The 21,469-nt window shown below is 42.0% G+C and overlaps 1 protein-coding gene across 10 annotated transcripts in view; it reads right to left on the bottom strand.

Moving 5' to 3' along the window:
- Positions 1-13,002, bottom strand: part of ATG7 (autophagy related 7) — a 274,296-nt gene extending 261,294 nt beyond the window's left edge. For 4 of the 10 annotated variants that reach the window (XR_004960131.1, XM_036266283.1, XM_036266284.1 and 1 more), the window contains exons 1-3: positions 12,907-13,000; positions 10,143-10,399; positions 3,876-3,981 (exon numbers count right to left, since the gene is read on the bottom strand). The gene's annotated coding sequence lies outside the window, so the exon portion shown is untranslated. Of the gene's footprint in view, positions 1-3,875; positions 3,982-10,142; positions 10,400-12,906 lie in introns of all 10 variants that reach the window. The other 6 variants (XM_036266275.1, XM_036266277.1, XM_036266282.1 and 3 more) reach the window with 4 other exon arrangements.
- Positions 13,003-21,469: the final 8,467 nt, after the last annotated feature.

The raw sequence follows: 21,469 nt of genomic DNA, 5'->3' as shown, positions 1-21,469 counted from the left end.
CTCATAGACATAGACAATGGGGTAATGAAAGCCTGGGGTGGGGCAGGGTTGAGTGGAGGAGGGCAAAGGAAAAATGGGGGACATTTGTAATACTGTCAACAATAAAAAATAAATTTTTAAAAAGTCAAACATTATTAAGTAAAGAATAAACCATATCTGCCCCCTGCTTAAAAATTTTTTTGAGGAGAGTAATGACAAATAGCAGCAAAGAACACTAAAGTTAAAAAAATAAATAAAAGAAAATGAGGCCTGGTCAATGTCATTGGATTTTAATGAAAATTCCTTCTCATCTCAGTGGTGGTTTTCTAAAGTGGAATTTGAGGGTAGATTGTTAAAAACCGAACATGCTGTAAGGGTAGGATCAGCATGGAGAAGAACCAACTGTGCCCGGCAAGTTCCAGAGAGTGGTTAAGTTTGCTACTGGATTCCTAATAGGTGGTTGTTTTTCAAAAGGCTTAATGTGTTTGTTAAATTTAAAAATATACTTTTCCAATACACAAAATCCAATTAAGAATAAAAATTTCACAATGGGGACTTAAAAAACTCAGAAAAACAAAGACTATAATAATTAAATATTTTTCTACATAATCAATAAGCTTAGTTGATCACAAAGGGCAGGGCATCACTGTCCTTAAAACTCTCTGCTGCCTTAGTATGGATTTGCAACATTATGCAGCATATAATACCTAACCAAGGATTTTCAAACTTTTACCACCTTAAAGGCTTATTTAAAAATAAGAATACCTGGGCTTTACCTGCTGGAGGGGAGAAAGGAGAGTGAGGGTGGCCAGGAGTCAGAAATGACAAATGCCCCAGATGGTTCTGATTCAAGTTTGATGCTACCTTCATGCCTCTAAGCCATTGACACTTTTAACTTTTGAACACCTCACCTCTAAATCATATCAAATATACTTAAATGCACCCTCATCCCACATTAAATATTTTCTGGCTTTTAACTGTTTGAAAGGCTTTTTATAATTTTGCACTCTCAGAATGTTCATCCTTTTTTAGGTCTCTCCTATCTTCATAGGCTCCTGAAAAACTGTGGATCTTATACACTGTGGCTTCAGTGCCCACTGGAGAAATAGACCCTCGTGCAGGTGACCTGGAGCCCACACTTTGAGAAATGCTAGTCTAGAACACCCTAACAACCTCCTGATTTGTTTCCCCCGCTTCCAATTGCTTTCTTCTCCTCCTCTTCTCTCTCCTCCACCATTCAAGTAGCATTTACTTTCTACTGTTGGTTTTTGAAAATTTCCATGCTCAGCTCTGTCCTTAGTCTACAAGCTTTCCCCAAAGCAAAATTATTCATTTTCTATGTCAATATCCTTCTATATGCCAACGAATCCCAGGACTGTATTTCTAGTGCTAACCTCCAAACATATTTTTAAGTGCCTTTGATCAGGACTTGGATTGCTCAGACATCTTGAACTTGACAATTCTGAAACTAAACATTCCGTACCCTTTCCCAAAATTCTGCCCCCTTTCCTATATGTCCTAGTTTACTTAGTACTTCTGTATTCAAGGTAGAAACTTCAAAGACATCTTCAATTTTTCTCTCTCACATCCAATAAACCACAAATTGCTAGAGGCTGAACCTTAAACAGTCCTCTGGGATGAGATGAATGTAACATTTACCGAGTATAGACCAAGACCAGGCACTGAAGCAGGGGTGGATACTTCTCCCAACTGCCCTAAGAAGTGAAGTTCCAGTTTTATGGAACGAGAACTAAGATTAAGAGGGAAGTAAGAACTTTACTGAAGTCTGTATAGTTAGTTAAGTGGGGGACCAGGATTCAAATTCCAGTTTTACTCCAATGCCTACACTCTTCATGTAACTTCATGCTTCCTGTCCATGTCAGCTTTCCTTCTCTCCATTCCCACTGCCACATATCAGGCCCCACCATCTCACACCTCTGCTCCTGTAGGAACGTGTTCACGGGTCATTGACTTCAGTCCCTATCTTCTCTAAATAAGATGTTGCCACCAGAACTGATCTGCACTGGTGGCTCCCTTGTTAATCAACCAACCAAACAAACCCTTACTGGACTTAAGACACAGAGACACAGGTGTCATCCCTGCCTTAGCCTGCCAGTTTCCTGACCTTTTTATGACTTTGTTGATGTCCCAAGGAAACCTCTCCCTGTCTACCAGAAAAATTCCTTCTCATCTCATAAGATCCTTATGAAGCTCTCGTCCTGGCCGGATTTGCTCAGTGGTTAGAGCATCAGCCCACGGACCAGAGAGGCCCGGGTTTGGTTCCCATTAAGGGCACGTACTTTGGTTGCAGTTTGTCCCCAGCTCTGGTTGGGGTTGTGTGGGTGGCAACCACTCGATGTGTCTCTCTCACATCAATGTTTCTCTCTCTCTCTTCTTCCTTCTTTCCCTCCCACTCTATCTCAAGATATATGCAAAAAAAAAAAAAAAAAGTCCTCGGGTGAGGATAAAAAAAAAAGAGCCTTTATGAAGCTCTCATTAACACCCATAGTCAGTAGGTATTGGTAGTTCCCTTCTACAAATGAAAACTTCCATTAAAGCATTCATCACCATGACTCATACTTGCTTTTTTTATTATACCCTTTTAAAAACTTTTAAAATACTGTCATCCCCCCTTATCTGCAGGGGATATGCTCCAAGATGCCCAGTGGAAGCCTGCAGTGGAAACTGCAGATAGTGCCAAAACCTATATATACTATGTTTTTCCTATACGTTCATACTATTTCACTTAAAGAAAGCACTTTATGGCTTCTCTTTGGCATATTTGGATTGCTAGTATCACGACTCTTGCTCTTTGGGGCCATTATTAAGTATGAATAAGTGTTACTTAAACACCAGTCCTGCATGTGATACTGAGACAGTCGATCTGATAGAACTGAAATGGCTACATGACTAATGAACAGGTAGCATATACAGTGTGGATTCAGTGGACAAAAGGATGATTCACGTGGGATGGCATGAGATTTCATCATGGTACTCAGAATGATGTGCAATTTAAAACTTATGAATTGTTTATATCTGGACTTTTCCATTCAATATTTTCAGACCAAGGCTGACTGCAGGTAACTGAAACTGTGAAACCGGGTAAGGGAGAACCACCATAATAGTAGTAGCAGTAATAGCTGTTCTAACTGAATGCTTACTCTGTGCAAGCACCACACTAAATATTTTACATGTTATCTATGACAACCCCAAAGTTGTTGTATTAAGCCTACTCTACGAAAAATAAAATGGGAAGAAGTGAGAGGTTAAGTAACTTTCCCAGTCACACAGAAAGCAGAAGAGCTGAGTTTATAACCCAGGTCTGGTGGCTTCAAAGACCTTTCATCACTATACTTCCTTGAAGAAAGAGGCACCCCCTTCCCTTTCAGAACCTTTATATTGCCCATCAACCTCATATATGCTAAAAATAAAATAACCAATTATTTTGAAAAACATTTACATACTAACTTCCTCTATAACCAAGTCAAAAGAAAAAGACAGTGGCCAGAACAATCATCCAATATGAAGGAACTCAACTCAGTATCAGACAGTGGTACAAATGAATTTCATCTTAAGTCCTCTGTGTGATGGGTCATCAGGCCACATCCACAATTCACTCTTAAAGGTCAGCAGCAATCTGTTCTCATCATCATTTTGATGACCTGCTGAGGTCAAGATGAAATTTTACCAGTGCCAAAGACAAAAGAGAAAACTGTATTCCACATAGCACTTCAGCAGCTGGGGAAAAGTGACTCAGATGACCACTTAGGAGATAAAGGACAGGCAAACTAAGAAAGTAATTTGTATAAGAGGCTAATCCTTCAAATATTTTCTGACTTATTTGGTCTTTGAGAAATTCCAAACAGAACCCAAGAACCTATTTCATAAAAGGATATGGTTGGTGTTCAGTGGCTGAATTGTTGCTTGACAGGCTAAGAAAACAGGAAGGTCTTAAGCAGCAACAGCAGCAGCAACATGTGATTAGGAATCTGCTGGAAACATCTAAATAGGATAAAGTATAAATATATCACTTAGGAACTTATACATCTTCCCTAAACTGGAAGGGAAGATTAAAGAAGTAATGACCAGAGGGAATTCTGGAGGGAGTGGGAATCCTTGATACAAAATCATTTATGTGTAACTAACCTAGGTCCAAACATTACCCACTTCCTAAAAATTAAGGTTTGCCTATATAACCCTAGAATGGTGCAGGTAAGACTTCTGGACATTGCTTAGATTAGAAACCTAAAAGATTAGTTCTATCAGCCTTTAACATTACATACAGATAGAGTCAAGGCAAGAGGCTGACAGGGGCATATTATAAGTATTGCTCAATTCTGAATTGTTACTTCAAACTATTTCTATCATATTCAGGATATGAAACCCAGGAGTTACACAAGAGAGGACTGTGTCACTTCCAATGAAAGAGGAAAGGCTTTAATGAGGATTCAATACTGTAATGAACAAGAATCTCAGCAGCATAAAAAAGTCAGCAGTAACCAAAACATTTAGTCAAGATTAAACTGAAAAAGCAGGTGGATGGTTAAGTAATACAGACCCTCTGGAGCTGTGCCTACCAACTAAACTTGGTGCAAATTTCAGGCTTTTATGAAAATAAAACTAAGTCATTCTCAGAAACTTACAAATAGGAGGTAAAAAAAAAAAATATAGCACCACTGGATTTAAGTTTCTGGCCAAATGGACCTAAACTTTGTGTTTGTGCTGTTGTTTAATGTCAAAGCTCCATAGGAAATGTATATTAGTGGTTACTTCCTAAGAAAGAAGCTATTGGGTCGGGAGACAAGGGTGTGGAGAGACTTAGTTTCACTCTATGACCCCTTTGCCCTTTGAATTTTGTTTATGTGCGATAACAATTCAGAAATAAATCATTAAAGACAAAAGTCCTAACCCAATGGCACAAAGATAGGGAATGAGAGAGATAAAACAGCCAGCTCAACTGCTTTGGTGCCAAGAAATAACACCTGGGAAATCCTTGATGAAAAATACCACATCTTATTCATCTTTTTCAGCACTTAGCACAGTGCCTAGAATATATTAGCTCAGTAAATGTTGACATGAAATAATAGCTCTCTTCCCCTCAAAAGGGCCAAAGGATTGGTACTATAGTGAGACAAATTTCAGCAGAGTTTAAAAATTACTAATAGCCTGAACTGTCCAAATAGGAAATAGATTGACTAGAAAGAGAATGAATTTTCCATTAGTGAAAGTGTTCAAGCATATATTAGATGATTATTTGCCAAGTAATATTGCACAAAGGATTACTGTAATGGGCAGTCAGGTGAGAGACCAGGGACTGGCAGGCTTTTCCTAAAAAGGACCAGATAGTAAATATTTTAGACATTGCAGACCAAAACAGTTTGTCATATTTTCTTCCTTCTTTTTTATAACACTTGAAGAATGTAAAAAAAACAAACAAAACATTCTTACCTCATAGCTGTACACACACAAGCAAGCTGTAGTTTGCTGACCCCTGGACTAAATGATCTTCCAAACCCATTATTTTTTTATTCTTTGAAGGTGACAATAATGTATTTTGTTTTTAGGGAGACTGACATTTTGGGCAAAATCTTTTTATTAATCCTCACCCAAGGCCCTGGCCAGTTTGGCTCAGCGGTTAGAGCGTCCACCTGCGGTCCAGAGAGACCCGGGTTTGGTTCCCGCTAAGGGCATGTACCTCAGTTGCAGTTTGTCCCCGGCCCTGGTTGGTCGTGCGGGTGGCAGCCACTCGATGTGTCCCTTTCACATCGATGTTTCCCTCTCTCTCTCTTCCTCTCTCTCTCCCTCCCACTCTGTCTGTACAAAAAATGGAAAAATGTCCTCGGATGAGGATAAAAAAAAAAAAAAAAAAAAAAAAATCCTCACCCAAGGATATTTTTCCATTAATTTTTTAGATAGAGTGGAAGGGAGGGAGAGAGAAATGTCAATGTGAGAGAGACAAACTGAATGGTTGCCTCCCAACCAGGGCCAGGCATTGAACCTGCAACCCAGGTACGTGTCCTTGACTGGGAACTGAAATTGTGACCTTTCAGTGCACAGGCTGATACTCTAACCACTGAACCAAAGGGCCGGGCAACATCTTTTTAGAGGGTAGTAGGGATCTGCAAGGATTCTGAGGGGGGAGCAGACTGCAAGACCAGATTCCAAGGCCACATTTGATGGTCTACAATATATACTTTGTAATGCTGCCAATACATCTTTATGAACTGGCCAATGCAGTCTATGCAGAACACTCTCACACATATGTCAGCATCATTAAGCCAAGATGAAGCTCCTTTGATATTTATTGACGCTCATAACATGTGGGGGAAGACTGCATTAGCAGCATCTCACATCCTAAACAGGCATGATAACACACCTCTGTTGGTCTCCTTCATTACTTTCTCTTGGACCTCTATGACAGCCTCCGAACTTCTCTAGTGCCACCTTGGGGGCCCTGCCACTCCCCACCTCTGACTTGATGCTGAAGAAACATTGAGCTGCTTGCTGCTCCTCTAACACACTTGCTGTCCTGCTTCCACAAGCCTGAACTAATAACCCCACTCTGCCTAAAAGGGTCCCCAGACCCCATGACTGCCTGGGACTTTTCAAAATCCAGATCAAAGGTTATCTGTTATAGAAAGCCTTCTCAGAACTGCCTCTCACTCTCTTTACTCCTCTCATGCTCCTACCGTCAGCTACAGTTAATCACTTCTGTTTCTAAGCTACCTCTACATTTAGTAGTGCTGTTCAACTCCTTGCTTATCTGTCTCCATTCTATCTGCCTGATTGTAGTCTACAAATACAGATTCTAGCTCATATTCCTCTCAATATACCTTAGTCGCTTGCAGAATGGCTCTCAAATGTTACTAAGATGAATTCTAGAAACCTAAGAGAAACAAGAGAAAGAAATAACCCAGGCTTCTATGATTGGGAAGACAAACTTCAGGCTTATTACAATGGTATATGAAGAATGAAGTAAGAAGTCAAGAACTTACGAAGATATGCCATATGACTTAGAAGGTCTCTAAACCTATCATTTATTGTTTTTTTTTAAGGACGAAAATCTTAGAGTACAGGAAATATGCATGTACAAATCAATTTAAATGAAAACTTAACCAACTATAAAAGTAGTAAATATTTCTTCCTGAAAGTGGGTATTTAAGTTAAAAGCCTATGTTCACAGTCTCAATGTATCTCTCCACACACACACAAAAAGTATTAATTACAAAGGAAAGACAAAAGGACTTTTCAGTGACAAAATCTGGCAGACACCACCTTAAATGAAGGGATCAAAGGTAACACCAATAGTAATACGACGTTGAGTGCGATCAACAAATGCATGGAAAATAACATATTTATGGTACTCAGCTGAAAAAACATGACCCAGATCTAATCGGGAGGAAATATCAGATAAATCCAAACTGAAAATCATTCTACAAAATGACTGGGACTGCCCCGCCAGTGCAGCTCAGTGATTGAGCATCAACCCAGTAACCAAGAGGTCGATTTCCAGTCAGGGCACATGCCCAGGCTGTGGGCCCAATCCCTAGCAGGGGGCATGCAGGAGGCAGCCAATCGATGTTCTCTCTCTTTGATGTTCCTATCTGTCTCTTCCTCTCTCTCTAAAATCAATAAAGAAAAAAAATGACTGGGACTGGCTGGCTTATAATCTTTAACAGTGTCAAGGTCTTAAAAATCAAGGGAAGACTAAAGAACTGTTCCAGAGTAAAAGATAGGAAAGATATGATGACTGGGGGCAATGTCTGAAGCAGTTTTTATTTATTTTATTTTTTATTTATTTTTTATCCTCTTCCAAGGACATTTTTCCATTTTTGTTCAGATAGAGTGGGAGGGAGAGAGAGGAAGAGAGAGAGAGAAACATCAACATGAAAGGGACACATCAAGTGGCTGTCACCCGCACGACCAACCAGGGCAGGGGACAAACTGCAACCGAGGTACATGCCCTTAGCGGGAACCGAACTCAGGTCTCTCTGGACCGCAGGCTGACGCTCTAACTGCTGAGCCAAACCTGCCAGGGTTGGGGGCAATGTCTGAATCCTGGATTGACGATCTACTATAAAGGATGTTATTGGGATGAAATCTGAATGAAGTCTCTGGGAGAAGGGTATATGGAAGGTCTTTGTCTTATTCTTGAAAGGCTCCTGTAACTGTTCCAAAGTAAAATATTGAGACAATTTTAGCACCTGCATATACCCGGCCCATGGTATGTTCAATGGACAAAACCAATCAAAGTGATAGAAGTTAGAACAGTAACTATAGGATGGAGTGGGGCTATCAACTAAGAAGGGGCATGAGGAAGCCTCCTGGGAAGCTGGAAATATTCTATATACCCTGAGCTGGGTGATGGTTACAAGGTATGTACATATGTAAAAATCCATGAGCTATATATTTATAAAGAGTTAAATATGCATATTTACCATATGCATATTATACTTACCATATGCATATTATACTTGAAGAAAAAGTAGAACAGAAAACCCTATATTCAAGCTATACCAAACCTACAAAGAACCTTCTTATATCCATCCAACAGTTAACAGATGACCTATTTAAACCTAGTTTTCATGAAAAGAAATTCACTGCTCTAAACAAGGAGTATAAATGAAATATCATTTCCATACATTTTTCTAGCATTTTGTTATTAAAGGTGTTGAAGATGGAAATATTTTGTCTTTGCTAATAAAATTAATTGGAGCAGAAATCCTTCCTGGAGTGAGTCTGCCCAACTGGTCTCCCTCCACAGGGGACTAACAGGATTGAACACAGCAAATATTCAGCCAGTGTGGGATGTTTAAAATTAAGTAAAATTGGTAGAAAATAAACAGCAGAGATTTAAAAAAAATACACACACAAACAAACCTGTCTCTTTAGGAAAAATAGACCCTTGGAGGGAGGGCAGAAAAACAGACCAGCCTGACTATACTAGAAAATCTCTCACTATAATTTTCCTGTGTGTATTGGGTTTTTGTTTGCTTGGGGAGGGCAGGGGAGTTTTGAATGGTTCAGAGAAAGGATGCTAAAAGCCAAAGTAGTTAGGAGCCTGGTTTTCAGTCAGACAAACCTGATTTTGAGTTCTAGCTCTATCTCTCACTGGGCAGGTAACTTCATCCCTGTGTCCTGATTTCCTCATCTATAAAATAAGGATAATTATACCCAACCCAGGAGGTTGTTGTGAGGGTTAAATGAGAACATGTGTGATATGCCTGCTACATACCTGGCATACAGTCAGCAGTCAATTATGGTAGCTATTAGTTTTCCTTGTCACCTCCCCCCCATCCAACTCACCCCCAACAACAGTGCCTGCCTAATGTGCTTGCCCTTTCCCATGCTCACTATGAAAATTTGCTCTACCTCAAAACACACCTCATTGGAGTCTCACCTCCCTTCACTGTAGTTGCAAAGGAGGTTTAATTAAAATGAAACAGATGGTCTCCCGCTGTAGGTCGTCAAGGGGAAGTCCAGGGGACAAGTTCTAAGGGGTTAGAAGCACTTTGTGTTCAATTTCTCTGAGACCACGTGGGACCATTCACTTAGCAGAAGTGCCAGAATAGCCGCAATTTGGCCCTGAAGTAGCTTCGCTGGGCCAAAGTGGATCACATAGAGCAGGCTTCTGTTCTCATTTTCCCAGCTGTGGGGCTGTGAGCTCTGGCAGTCATTAAAATAAGCATCAAACCACGTGACCAAGTCCCACTGACAAACAGAATATGTTCTTAGCTGTTGATGGGTAAAAGGGAGGTAGAGATGCCCAGAAGTGAGGAGAGGGCCCCTTTGGCATATCGAGCCAATGCACATTCTCTCGGCTAATGATGCTTTTGCAACTTCATGAGTTTTGGAAATAATTTGCAAGGCTGCTAAAGAGGGAGGTTTAAAAAGCCTTCCTTTCCAAAAGGAGGGGGAGAAGTTCCAAACTTAGAATGATTAGGTTTTACAGGAAGATGAAAACTCAGGACTCCTATAGGGGAACCAGCTGGGTACCAGAAGCCTCAATTCCTTTAAAAAAACTGCATTATCAAGATGCCCCTAAGCCAAACTGATGTCTCCACAAGACAAAATGGCTTTTGTGTGACCGTGCTACTACGTGATAGCAGCTGATTATATAAGCAGGCAGGATAATTGCTATTACAGATGAGTTGTCCTCTCACCTTCATGTGAGCCACCTACCCCTACAGAATTGACATTTGTTTCTTCAGAAGGTCAATTAGTCACCTCCATAGTCTTCAAACTATAATCTGCATTCTCATTGGTTACTTCTGAGAGTTGTTTTCCTTCTGTTGTAATAATCCAAACCTTCACATATGGCCTGCTGTCATTCAGCCTGCTTTTTGAGAATGGATGCACTAGATACCAGCATTATGGGGTGTGGCATGCCTATGAGGCAGTGAGTGAAAGCTGAGAAAATCTGCAAAAGAGGAGAGAGAAAGACACAACACAAGGATAACGTAGAACAAACAGTATGTCTACTTTTGAGTTTTTTTTTTTATCCTCACCCGAGGACATTTTTGCATTTATCTTCAGATAGAGCAGGAGGGAGAGAGGGGTGAAGAAAGAGAAACATTGATGCGAAAGAGACATATAGACTGGCTGCCACCCACACGACCCCAGCCGGGGCCTGGGGGCAAACTGCAACCAAGGTATACGCCTCTAGTGGGAACCGAACCCAGGACTCTCTGGTCCGTGGGCCAATGCTCTAACTGCTGAGCCAAACTGGCCAGGGCTGTTATTATATTTTATCAATGACTTGGATGACAGTGTGTTTGCTTATCAACTCCACACATGACATGAAGCAGGAAGGAACAGGCAATATGACGGGTAACAAGAAATCAGAATAAAAAAGGTTCTGACTGCAGGCTTATTTTAACAAGATTAAAATTTTCGTGGAGGTAAATATAGCTTCATAAACCTGTCCCCCCGAAAACACCACAATTAGACAACAATGCAGTCTGATACACTGGAGGCAGTACAATAGATGGAAGGGCATAGCTTCATAAGCCAGAGAGACCCAAGTTCAAATCCCACCTCTGCTACTTCTAGTCACACAACCTTACACAAGTCATTTAACTTCTCTGAGCCTATTTCCCTACCTATAAGATGGGACATCACATATGATACAAAATTGTGAGGATTCAATTAGAAAATGCATGTATCTGACACAAAGTACTCAAAAGTAGAACTAATATTATCAACAAAACATGTGCCAAAGGCATTGGGGTTTCCATTTAGTTATTCCTTCAATAAACATTCACATTATGTACCAGTTCATGTGTTATTGTTCAGGATTCAATGGCAAAAAAGCTATGGTCCCTGCCTTTAAGGATCTAACACTTTTGAGGGCAAGACAGACCAGGAATGACAGTATAGCAATTTGTGGGTAAAACCAGGACAGCACAGTGTGCTGTTTGTACCAGGTATTATGGGAGGAGGAAGGAGGAATATCTAAATTAGAGCAAAGAAACAGAGATTTCTATTTTAGCGAAGATCTGTATTCTAGAAAGGGCACAAACACTAGTGAGGGACAGACTGCTAAGACAGGCAACCAGCTTGGAGGCCGTGCAGAAATAAAGGCAGGAAGTGAGAAGAGCCTGATTTAAGTCGGTGGGAGAAAAAATGGAGATGTGCCAAGAGATAACAAGGAAGTAGAATCTGTAGAACTCTGATAACTGCCTGGGCTAGGAGGGGGAGAAGGAGAGATGTTATGTGGGAGAGAAAAGTCCACAGTGTCTCTTAGGGTTCTGTTTTGAATGACTAAATGGAAGAAGGAGAATGTCTGTGATTAAAAAATATAGAAAGAATTCCAGGTTTGGTGGTAAGATGCTGAGCTTAGTTTTGAACTTGTTGAGTTTGAGGGCTGGCACTCAAGAGAGATCCAGGCTCAAGATACAGAACAGGGGTCATTGGTACATAAATGGGAGTTGAAGCTGTGGGTGAAAAGAGTAGAGAAGGCAGAGCCTTGGGAAAAACTAGCATTTAAGGAACAAAAAGAAGAAAAAGGCCCACAATGGAATCTGAGGGGAAAGTGGCCAGAGAGATACTACAAAGCTGGAGGGGTTTTCATTCGTTAAAGAATATTAGCAATATCAGATATGCTGAGAATTCAAAAGATAAGGAAGGAAAAGTGTTCAGGAGTTCTGGCAAAATCGAGTCAAAGGCAAGGTTAGGAGGCTGGAAGAGGAAGGAAAATGTGAAAGATGAGGAGATGGATAAGAGAGCTGCCCATGCACACATGAGAAGCACTCAGCAATGCTAAGAGCTGACAGTGTGACAGTGCCAAGGGTATGATGTGAGTGTCTACAACAAAGCCAGGTGTGGCCTTAGGTTACCTCAAGAAAGGTAAAGTCCTGCTCTTCATGAGCAGATTCCTTCAGGAAAGAGGACTTCCTTTCTACACCACACAAAAGGAGCCTGTCAAACAGGAACAAGTTCAAAGGAGGGTAATCAGAGTGAAGATGTGAGGAAATGTCAAAGGTGATCATTCTGGGGCTGGACTGAGATCAAATGAATAGGTTGTTATCCAGTCTGCTAAGACCATGGAGATGCATATTGTCTACTTGGTAACAAAGCAGCACCTGTATATTCTCCTTTGAACTACAATTGGGCCTTACTTACACTGAGAAAGTGTAAGTAAGGATTGAGAGAGAGAGGAGGAAGGCATCTATGAACTCTTCCATGGGTAAAATTGGAGGATAGAGGCAATCTAAGAGAAGGTCAGGAATAATCAATCAGGGAACAATATTCAAAGAACTTTGTTATTATTACCACACAGCGGATTCATTCTCCCCCACCTCAAAATCTTGATTCCTATCTCCCCCCTCTCCTCTGTATGGAGTCACTCAATCAGTTACCAGTCTAGCAAATCCCACTTCCTTTATCTTTCAAATCCACCCATCCCTCTCCCTCTCCAGTCATCACCTTGATTCAGGCCTCCTTCTTCTGTCACGTAGACCACGGCAACAGTGCCCTGACTGGTCTCCTTGCTGGTGTCACCCTGTTCAATGCAATCACAGTGCTGCCGGGTAATTTAAAATAGATGAGAGCATGTCATGCCCTGTTTAAAATCCTTCAGTGCCCCACTCTCTACCACCACACTTTCAAAATAAAGTCCACACTTCTCAGCATGAAATATTAATTGCTACAGTTTAGTTTACCATCTACCACAGACAACTGGGTAACAAATATCTCATTTAATTCTGACAGCAACCCTGGGAGGGCTTATACTTCCTCTTTTTATAGATGAGAAAACTAAAGCTTAAAAAGAGAGTGACCTGCCCAAGGCTAAAAAACTTGTTCAGTGGTAAAGCTAATACTGGTACACAAGTGTTTTAGATCCCAAAGTCTGTGTTCTTTTTTTTTTTTTTTTAATTCTTTTTTTCTTTATTGATTTTTAGAGAGAGAGGGAGAGGGAGAGAGAGATAGAAACATCGATGAGAGAGAACACCAGGCCTCCTCTTGCATGCCCTGCACTGGGGGTTTGGCCCACAACCTAGGCATGTGCCCTGACCGATAATCGAATGAGCGACCTCTTGGTGCAAGGGTCAGTACTCAATCACTGAGCCACACTGGCCCGACCTAAAGTCTGTTTTTCTGTTTTGTTGTTTTAATTTTTTTTGTTTTTGTTTTTATCCTCACTCGGGGACATTTTTGCATTTATCTTCACACAGAGCAGGAGTGGGGTAGAGGGGGAGAGAGAGAGAGAGAGAGAGAAACATCGATGTGAGAGAGACACATCGACTGGTTGCCACCCACACGACCCCAACCAGGGCCGGGGACAAACTGCAACCGAGGAATATGCCCTTAGCAGAAACCGAACCCGGGACTCTGGTCTGCAGGCTGATGCTCTAACAGTTGAGCAAAACTGGTCAGAGCTAAAGTCTGTGTTATTTTTTTTTTTTAATCCTCATCTGAGGACATTTTTCCATTTTTTTGTTCAGATAGAGTGGGAGGGAGAGAGAGGAAGAGAGAGAAACATCGACGTGAAAGAGACACATCAAATGGCTGCCACCTGCACGACCAACCAGGGCCAGGGACAAACTGCAACTGAGGTATTCGCCCTTAGCGGAAACTGAACCCAGGTCTCTCTGGACCACAGGCCGACGCTCTAACTGCTGAGCCAAACTGTCCAGGGCTAAAGTCTGTGTTCTTAACATGCTATTGCCCACAAGGTCCTTCGTGATCTGTCTCCTGCTTATCTTTTCAGTAACCTCTTACCCTACAACTCCACACTCCAACTTGGGTGAACTACCTTCAGGTCATGCATTGTCACCCATAGCCCTTTGCTCACACCACTCCCAATGTCTGCAGTATCTTCCCACCTCTCACCCCTCTTCATTTGTATAATCCTGCTCATCCTTTAGGACTTGGATAAAGCAACAGCTCCTCCCAGAAGCCTTCTCTGATGCCTGAGCCTGATTTATGAGCACCCTAAATCCTTCTCTAGCAAACCTCTACAATAACTTCATACAATAGTGTTTTTATCTATCTTCTTGAAGCAGAAAAAAATTAATTCCTCGAGGACAGAGATGTGTGTGTATCTTACTCATTTTGGTATTTCCAGCTTGCAGAGTAGTGCCAAACATAGCAGAAGCTCAATAAATACTTATCCTTATTCTCTATTTGAGACTGACTGGGAACAGAAAAGAACAGAAAAAGTTGAATTAGAGCCCTATATTCAACTTCTCAAAGGGTTTCAAAATTGTCACATGAGAGGCAGGAAGGAAAAATGGAGGGGGAAGGAGAGATGTTCTAGGAAGTAGGAGCAGCAGGAGCAAAGGGCTACCAGTGAGAAATAGCCTGTGAGCATTAATAAGACTAGAGCACAGAGTTAGGAGATGGGAAGACAATTAGTCAAGATAAGACTTCACAAGTGTGGCTTTTTGTTCAATCAGGTGTTAACTCAAAGATCACTTGCTCAGAGAAAAGCTTTCTCTACTTCCCCCCAGCAACTCTCCATCCCATTACTGTTTCTTTTTAAAAGCATCTATCAAGATCTGAAACATCTACCACCCATTTAAACTATTGTATTACTGACTATCATCTGCTGCCACCATGATAAAAAAGAAGGCTCCATGAAACAGGGGTTTTGTTTTATTTTACTGCTGTATCACCAATGCTTACAATAATGCCTGACAACAAAATTCTCAGTTGTTGTGGAGTTTACTGTGGGTAAAAAAATTAAATGAGACATGGCCAAATAGCTCAGTCGGTTAGAGTATCATCCTGATACACCAAGGTTGTGGGTTCAATCAGTATCAGCGTCGGCCTGCGGTCCAGAGAGACCCGGGTTCGGTTCCTGCTAAGGGCACGTACTTCGGTTGCAGTTTGTCCCCGGCCCTGATTGGTCGTGCGGGTGGCAGCCACTCGATGTGTCCCTTCACGTCGATGTGTCTCTCTCTCTTTCCCTTCCTCTCTCTCCCTCCCACTCTATCTGTACAAAAAATGGAAAAATATCCTCGGGTGAGGATAAAAAAAATAAAAATAAAAAAGTGGAACGAAAAATTGTTTCTCTCTCAAATCAATTTCTAAAAAATTAAGTGAGCTTAGCCTGGAGAAGAAAAGGTGGGACGAGGAAGACAAACTAGCAGCTTTCAAAGATGTGTGGGCAAAAAAGTAGAAGTGAGATCCTTAAGAGCCTGAAGAGGGACAAGGAGCTGAAATTACTGCCTAACTGCTTTCAGCTCAACTTAGGACTTTTTAAAGAGTCAGAGCTGGGGGACGATCAAATAGGAGTAGCCAGAAGTAGTAAGCTTCTGTCACTTAAGAACTTTAAACAATTGGGGTGTCACAGAAGAAATCCAAATATTCAATAGGAACAGGAATCTGGGACCCAAGGGTCCCAAACTGGCAGCCACAGATCATGCCTGGTTTCAGTTGGGAAGAGTTTTAAAAAATTGTTGTTGTTAATCCTCACCGAGGATATTTTTTCCATTGGTTTTTAGAGAGAGAGTGGAGGGAGAGAGAATGAGAGGGAGCAGGGGAGGAACATGATGTGAGAAACATGGACTGACTGGCTCCCACACGTGTCTCCATAGGGCTGGCTTGAACCTGCAACTCTGGTATGTGCCCTTGACGAGAAATCGAACCCGTGACCTTTCGGTGCGCCGCCAACGCTCTAACCACCAATCAGGACCAAAAATATTTTTTAAATGAGTCGCTAATTTTAAAACAATGTTATTAGTCGTCAGGGTTTAAAATTCAAGAGACTGACAGCGCGCGCGCACACACACATTCATACTGGGGTTTTCGTTTCATTAGTGTTGTGCTCCTAAAACTCAATTCAGTAAAAACAAAAGTTTGACTCTATGACATAGACATTTTCTTACAGCTACATTTAGCTTAGCTGACTAAGCATTAAAGTTTGCAACCCTTGGACCGGACTGAGGAATCAAGAACCTTCGCTCAGCCCAACTTAACGTCTTCGCTTCACAAACAACATTATCATCACTCCCATTTTTCAGATAAGGGGAGAGGGCTACGAAAAGGGAACGACGTGCCATCACTCAGCAAGTCCCGGCAAAGCCAGGAGGAGCAGCCGGGCGTCCTAGCTCCGGTGTTCCAACACCAGACACTCTGCGCAGCCCCCGTCGGAGGGCTGAAGGGGCTGACTTAGGAAATGACAAGGACCCTCCTAGTCAGACCCTGGCTGAACCAGCCTGAAGGGACGTAACTGGAGAAGGAAGACGAAAGCGAGAGTCAGTTACTCCCTGACGGATGGAGGATCCTGAGACCCTCCGTGACCCTCGCCCTCATTGCGGAGCTCGCCACTTTTCGCCAGGGCTCCAAAGCCAATCCGGGAGGACCCCACTCCTCCCTCACCAGTACTGCTCACTTACCGCCGCTCAACTTCCGGCAACCACAGCGTCCCACGCACAGCGCGCCCGGATGACGTAACGTGACCCCGCCCCCGCCTGCTTGGGGTTAGTGGTGCGCATGCGCATACGGAGTCGCTTGTCTGCGTGGTAAATGAGCCCCTAGCACCAGGCTGAGTGGGAGGAACTTGAGTTGTAGGGAAGGCGGAGCGTCAGGTGGAGGGCGAGACCCCCTGGTGAGAGCTGATCCTGATAGACGTGACCTCATCAGTTGTGGAAATGTGTGTATGCCCCTCAGGCTTTTAAAAGAGTGCTGCTCCACGTGCTCTCTTTTTGTTTTCAGAGGATGACAGGAATTATTATCATTTCCATTTTCTGGGAGAGGCAGCATCAAATGTATTACAGGGACCATTAGGAGGTAGGTGTGGAGAGACAGAAGAAGAGAATTTTAATTGGTGAGATGCATGGTTATGCATGTATGCGTAACCAGTGGACATAGACAATAATGCTTGGCGGGGAAGAAGGCGGGATAGGGAGGAGGGTGTCTGCGGGGGCGGGGGGGAAAGGGGAAACATTTGTAACAAAAATTAATTAGTTTAAAAAAATAGGTAAAGGTCAATGAAATTCGACAGTGACAAACCTACTCTTTCTAAATCAGGCATTAGTCTCATAGCTCTCCACTTTAAATGGGATAGTTTATTTACTGAGTGAGTGTATATACTACGTGTCAAGCAGTGGAGAGGTGTTGAAAATACAATAGTGAGTTTAAACCTAATCTGATGTATCAGGCCATTCACAAAGTGACTCTGATGTAGCTCTACAGACTCATAATAACAAGATTAATGACTATTTATTGATTATCTACCATGTTTGCAGGTTTTCACAACTCCAGTTGCCACAAAGGTCCAGTAAAGTAGATGTTATATTATCCCCATTTTACATATGAAAGAATGGAGGCTAGGAAAAGTTAAAGGGCTTGCTGAGGTTAAAGAACTTTTGGGCCAGGAGTTTCATTGAAGCCTTTTTGACTTAGTAAGGAGAAACTTTATTCAAAAGGATTCTTATACCAGGTCGGGGAGGGAAAGAGAGAGACTATTGCAATGGGAGGGACATATCGCGATAGGGAGATCACTCTGACCAAAAGATCTGCAGTTGTCTCAAGGGTTAGGCAAAAAGTTTCTTCAGGAGGGAAGTGAAGAAGACTAGAGGAAACTGGGTGTGGGAAAGTGGAAAGAAAGGGTGGTTTGATCTAAAAGTAGTACATCAGACTGTTTTACCTTGAGGCCAGCTAGTTCCCAGGAGGGTTTGTATTTGTATGCTGCTCCAGCCTGTGGGTGGGTCAAAATTAAGAAACCTGGGGAATGAGAGAAGCTTAACTGGAGTTGGTTAATAGGGATTTTTTTGTTTGATCAGTGGAGACAAGTAGTTCAGCTAATCACTTATAAGGCATATAAAGAACTGGAATTCAAGACTGTGTCTGATCTTGCCCCAGATAAACAAGGAGGCATCCATAAGTCTTATCTAAGTTAAGAGAATTGATGTCTCTTTGCAATAAACAATTTCAGAAACACAGAAGTGTGTGTGTGTGTGTGTGTGTGTGTGTGTGTGTTGGGGTGGGAGGGGAACTTCTTAACCGTTGCTATTTTTTAAGAGCACGGGGCTCAAGTAAAATTCAACATTGTCAGTTCTTTCCACTACATCAGGTTCCTCCCCTGCCACTGCCCTTCCGACTGCATGCTTGGGTCACACTAAACTAACTTGGTGTTGTAAGCCTATTCTACTCATTTATAGCTCCATCTGCAATACCCTTGCACTTCCTCTGCCTGTCTAACCCTTTCTCCATCTTCAAAATCCAGTTGAAATATGGGTGAAGCTTAAACAAAATGTTCATGGAAAAAGAGAACATATTATATGGTTCCACTAATGTAAAGTTTTAGAATCAGCAAAACTAATCTGTAGTGATAGAAGTCAGATCAGTGGTTGCCTGCGGCATAGAAGGGAGGCAAAGGAGCATGAGCAACTTTCTAGAAATGGCCTGTATATCTTGACTGAGATGGAGATGATGTGGGTGTACACACTTGTCAAAACTAATTTACTTTACATTTAAAATGGCTTCATTTGCCCTGGCCAGTTTGGCTCAGTGGTAGAGTGTTGCCCCAGGGACCAAAAAGTCATGAATTTGATCCTGGTCAAGGGCAGGTACTTCAGTTGTGGTTCCTCGGCCCTGGTTGGGGTCGTGCGGAAGGCAACCAATCTATGTGTCTCTCTCACATTGATGTTTCTCTCTCTCTCTCTCTTTCTCTCTCCCTCCATCCTACTCTGTCTGGAGATAAATGGAAAAATATCCTCTAGTGAGGATTTTTTTTAAAAGGGTGCATTTTACTGTATATACTTAATGTAATAATTTGATTTAAATAAAAATAGTAGGGATGTCACCTCCTACATGCCCGACACCCACCACCTCTAGGCTTCACTCTATTAAGCATATATGAGGATAGGTTAAAGTTAGTTCTTTTTTTTTTAATCCTCACCTGAGGATATTTCTCTATCTTCAGATAGAATGGGAGAAAAAGGGAGGGAACGGGAGAGACAGAGAAACATTGACGTGAGAGGGACACATTGATTGGTTGCCTCACGCATGACCCTGACCAGGGCCAGAAATGAACTGTAACTGAGGTACATGCCCTCGGACGGAATCAAACCCACAACTCATTGGTCTGCAGGCCAACGCTCTATCGCTGAGCCAAACTTGCCAGGGTGAAGTTAGTTCTTTTTTCAAAATTATGTTTTTTATTGATTTGAGAGAGAGAGAGAGAGAGAGAGAGAGAGAGAGAAACATCCTTATAAGATTGTTTCCTCTGCTGGACTTTGAGATCCTTGTAATTAATACCTTTTGGAATTTCTGCCCAACTCACATATTTCCCGCTCCTCTGGGAACTGCTGGTCCTCCAGCCATATTTGTGCCACATGTGCCACCTGCCCTCACCCCCACCCCACCTCCCTTCAGAGTTTATTGCAGCTGAGGTGGACATGGGATGGTTTTTTACCTTGAGCTTTGGACTTTTGAACTGATGCTCATAGACAGTAGGAATAGGAATAAATCACATAGGTCAATGGCAGTATTCTAGAGGGAACTTCTTCTTCTGTTGAGGTTCCTGTGGACTTGACTAAGCCCTTGCTGACATAAGACCATCCAAAACATTCCTGGATTCCACAAAACACTTCAGTAGCCACAAAGCTGATTTCTGTCACTTGCAACCTTAAAGTAGCTCCAGATGGTTGAAATCATGTCTGCCTTGTTCTCCGTTGTCTCCTAATGCCTGGCCCAAGGACTGGCCCAACGTATTTATTTTAATATTTAAGGCAGAAAGCCTGGTTTCAGCTGGATTTGGTGCAAGACAGCAGCCACTGATTCTTTGCTGAATGGACTGGGGTTGAGTTATATCATATGAATTTAGTCCTTTCATAAATTCAACAATTAATTCCATCATTTAGATAGGAGTAGGAATAGAGGGTTGATACTGTGGAAAGGAAGCACATTCCAGACTCAGATCTTACAGCTGGTCCTTAACCTCTCTGTGCTTCTGTTTGCTTATTTGTGAAAACACAAAACTCTCCCTCATGAGATTGCTACAAATGTTACGTTAGATAATGGTGGTAAAGCATGAAGTCTGGCACATAGTATATGCTCAGTATGCTTGAAAACTACATATAAGTCCCCTCTATGTACCAGCCACACTATAAGCATTGTAAACACTATGCAATAATGCATGGACCTTGTTCTTTGTGCTCTGGCAATTTATACTGATAATTTCTCATTCTTGTCAAACTCAAATTCAGGCTTCTTTGACCCAAAGTCAGAGCTCATACCACTTTTCACTAGTTGCTTTAACTGTTAATCAACAAAAATAATGAGCATTTAATCATTTCTCTGTGTAGGGTGGTCTTTAAAAAAATTTTTTAAATATTTTTTTATTGTTTTTTTTTTCTTTTAGAGAGTTAGGGAGAGAGAAATAGAAACATCAATGTGAGAGAGATACATCAATCAGCTGCCTCCTACACTCCCCTCCACTGAGGATCAAGCCCGAAACCCAGGGACATGCCCTCATTGGAAATACAACCAGGACCTCTCAAGTCCATGGGATGACGCTCAATCCACTGAGCCACACCAGCCAGGCTAGAGTGGTCTTTTTAGGTGTTCCATGGTTCTGAGGGATTTCAGGGAAGATGCTTTCAAGGGCTTTCTGAGAAGCAGTTGCTGACCTGGAAACAGACCAGCTGCAGCTTCTAAAACCAGAATAGAAGTCTCCTTAGCTCCCACAGTTTTGAGCAAGAAGAGCTTTGGGGGATGCAAAGCAGAGCGAAAGTGAAGCTAGTTTTGAAAAGTAGGTCCTTTTCCAAAGACATTTACAAATGTGATCAGAAACCAAAGAGAAACCTTATATCAGCTCTTATAACAGTGGACAGTACTTTAATCCCTGGCCGGGTTGGCTCAGCGGTTGGAGTGTCAGCCTGCGGACCAGAGAGTCCCGGGTTCAGTTCCCGCTAGGGGCACGTACCAAAAAAATACATTCATCTTCTCCATCCAAGAGACTTAGAACAGTAGAATTAAATAAGTCAAACTTGTAACAGTATAGTTTCAAATATCATATTTTAAGTAGGTAAAAATC

This window comes from Molossus molossus, unplaced genomic scaffold, assembly GCF_014108415.1.
Source record: "Molossus molossus isolate mMolMol1 unplaced genomic scaffold, mMolMol1.p scaffold_m16_p_18, whole genome shotgun sequence".
Taxonomy (NCBI): domain Eukaryota; kingdom Metazoa; phylum Chordata; class Mammalia; order Chiroptera; family Molossidae; genus Molossus; species Molossus molossus.
The sequence above is the reverse complement of the archived record's forward strand: the minus strand, read 5'-3'. Positions and strand labels throughout refer to the sequence as shown.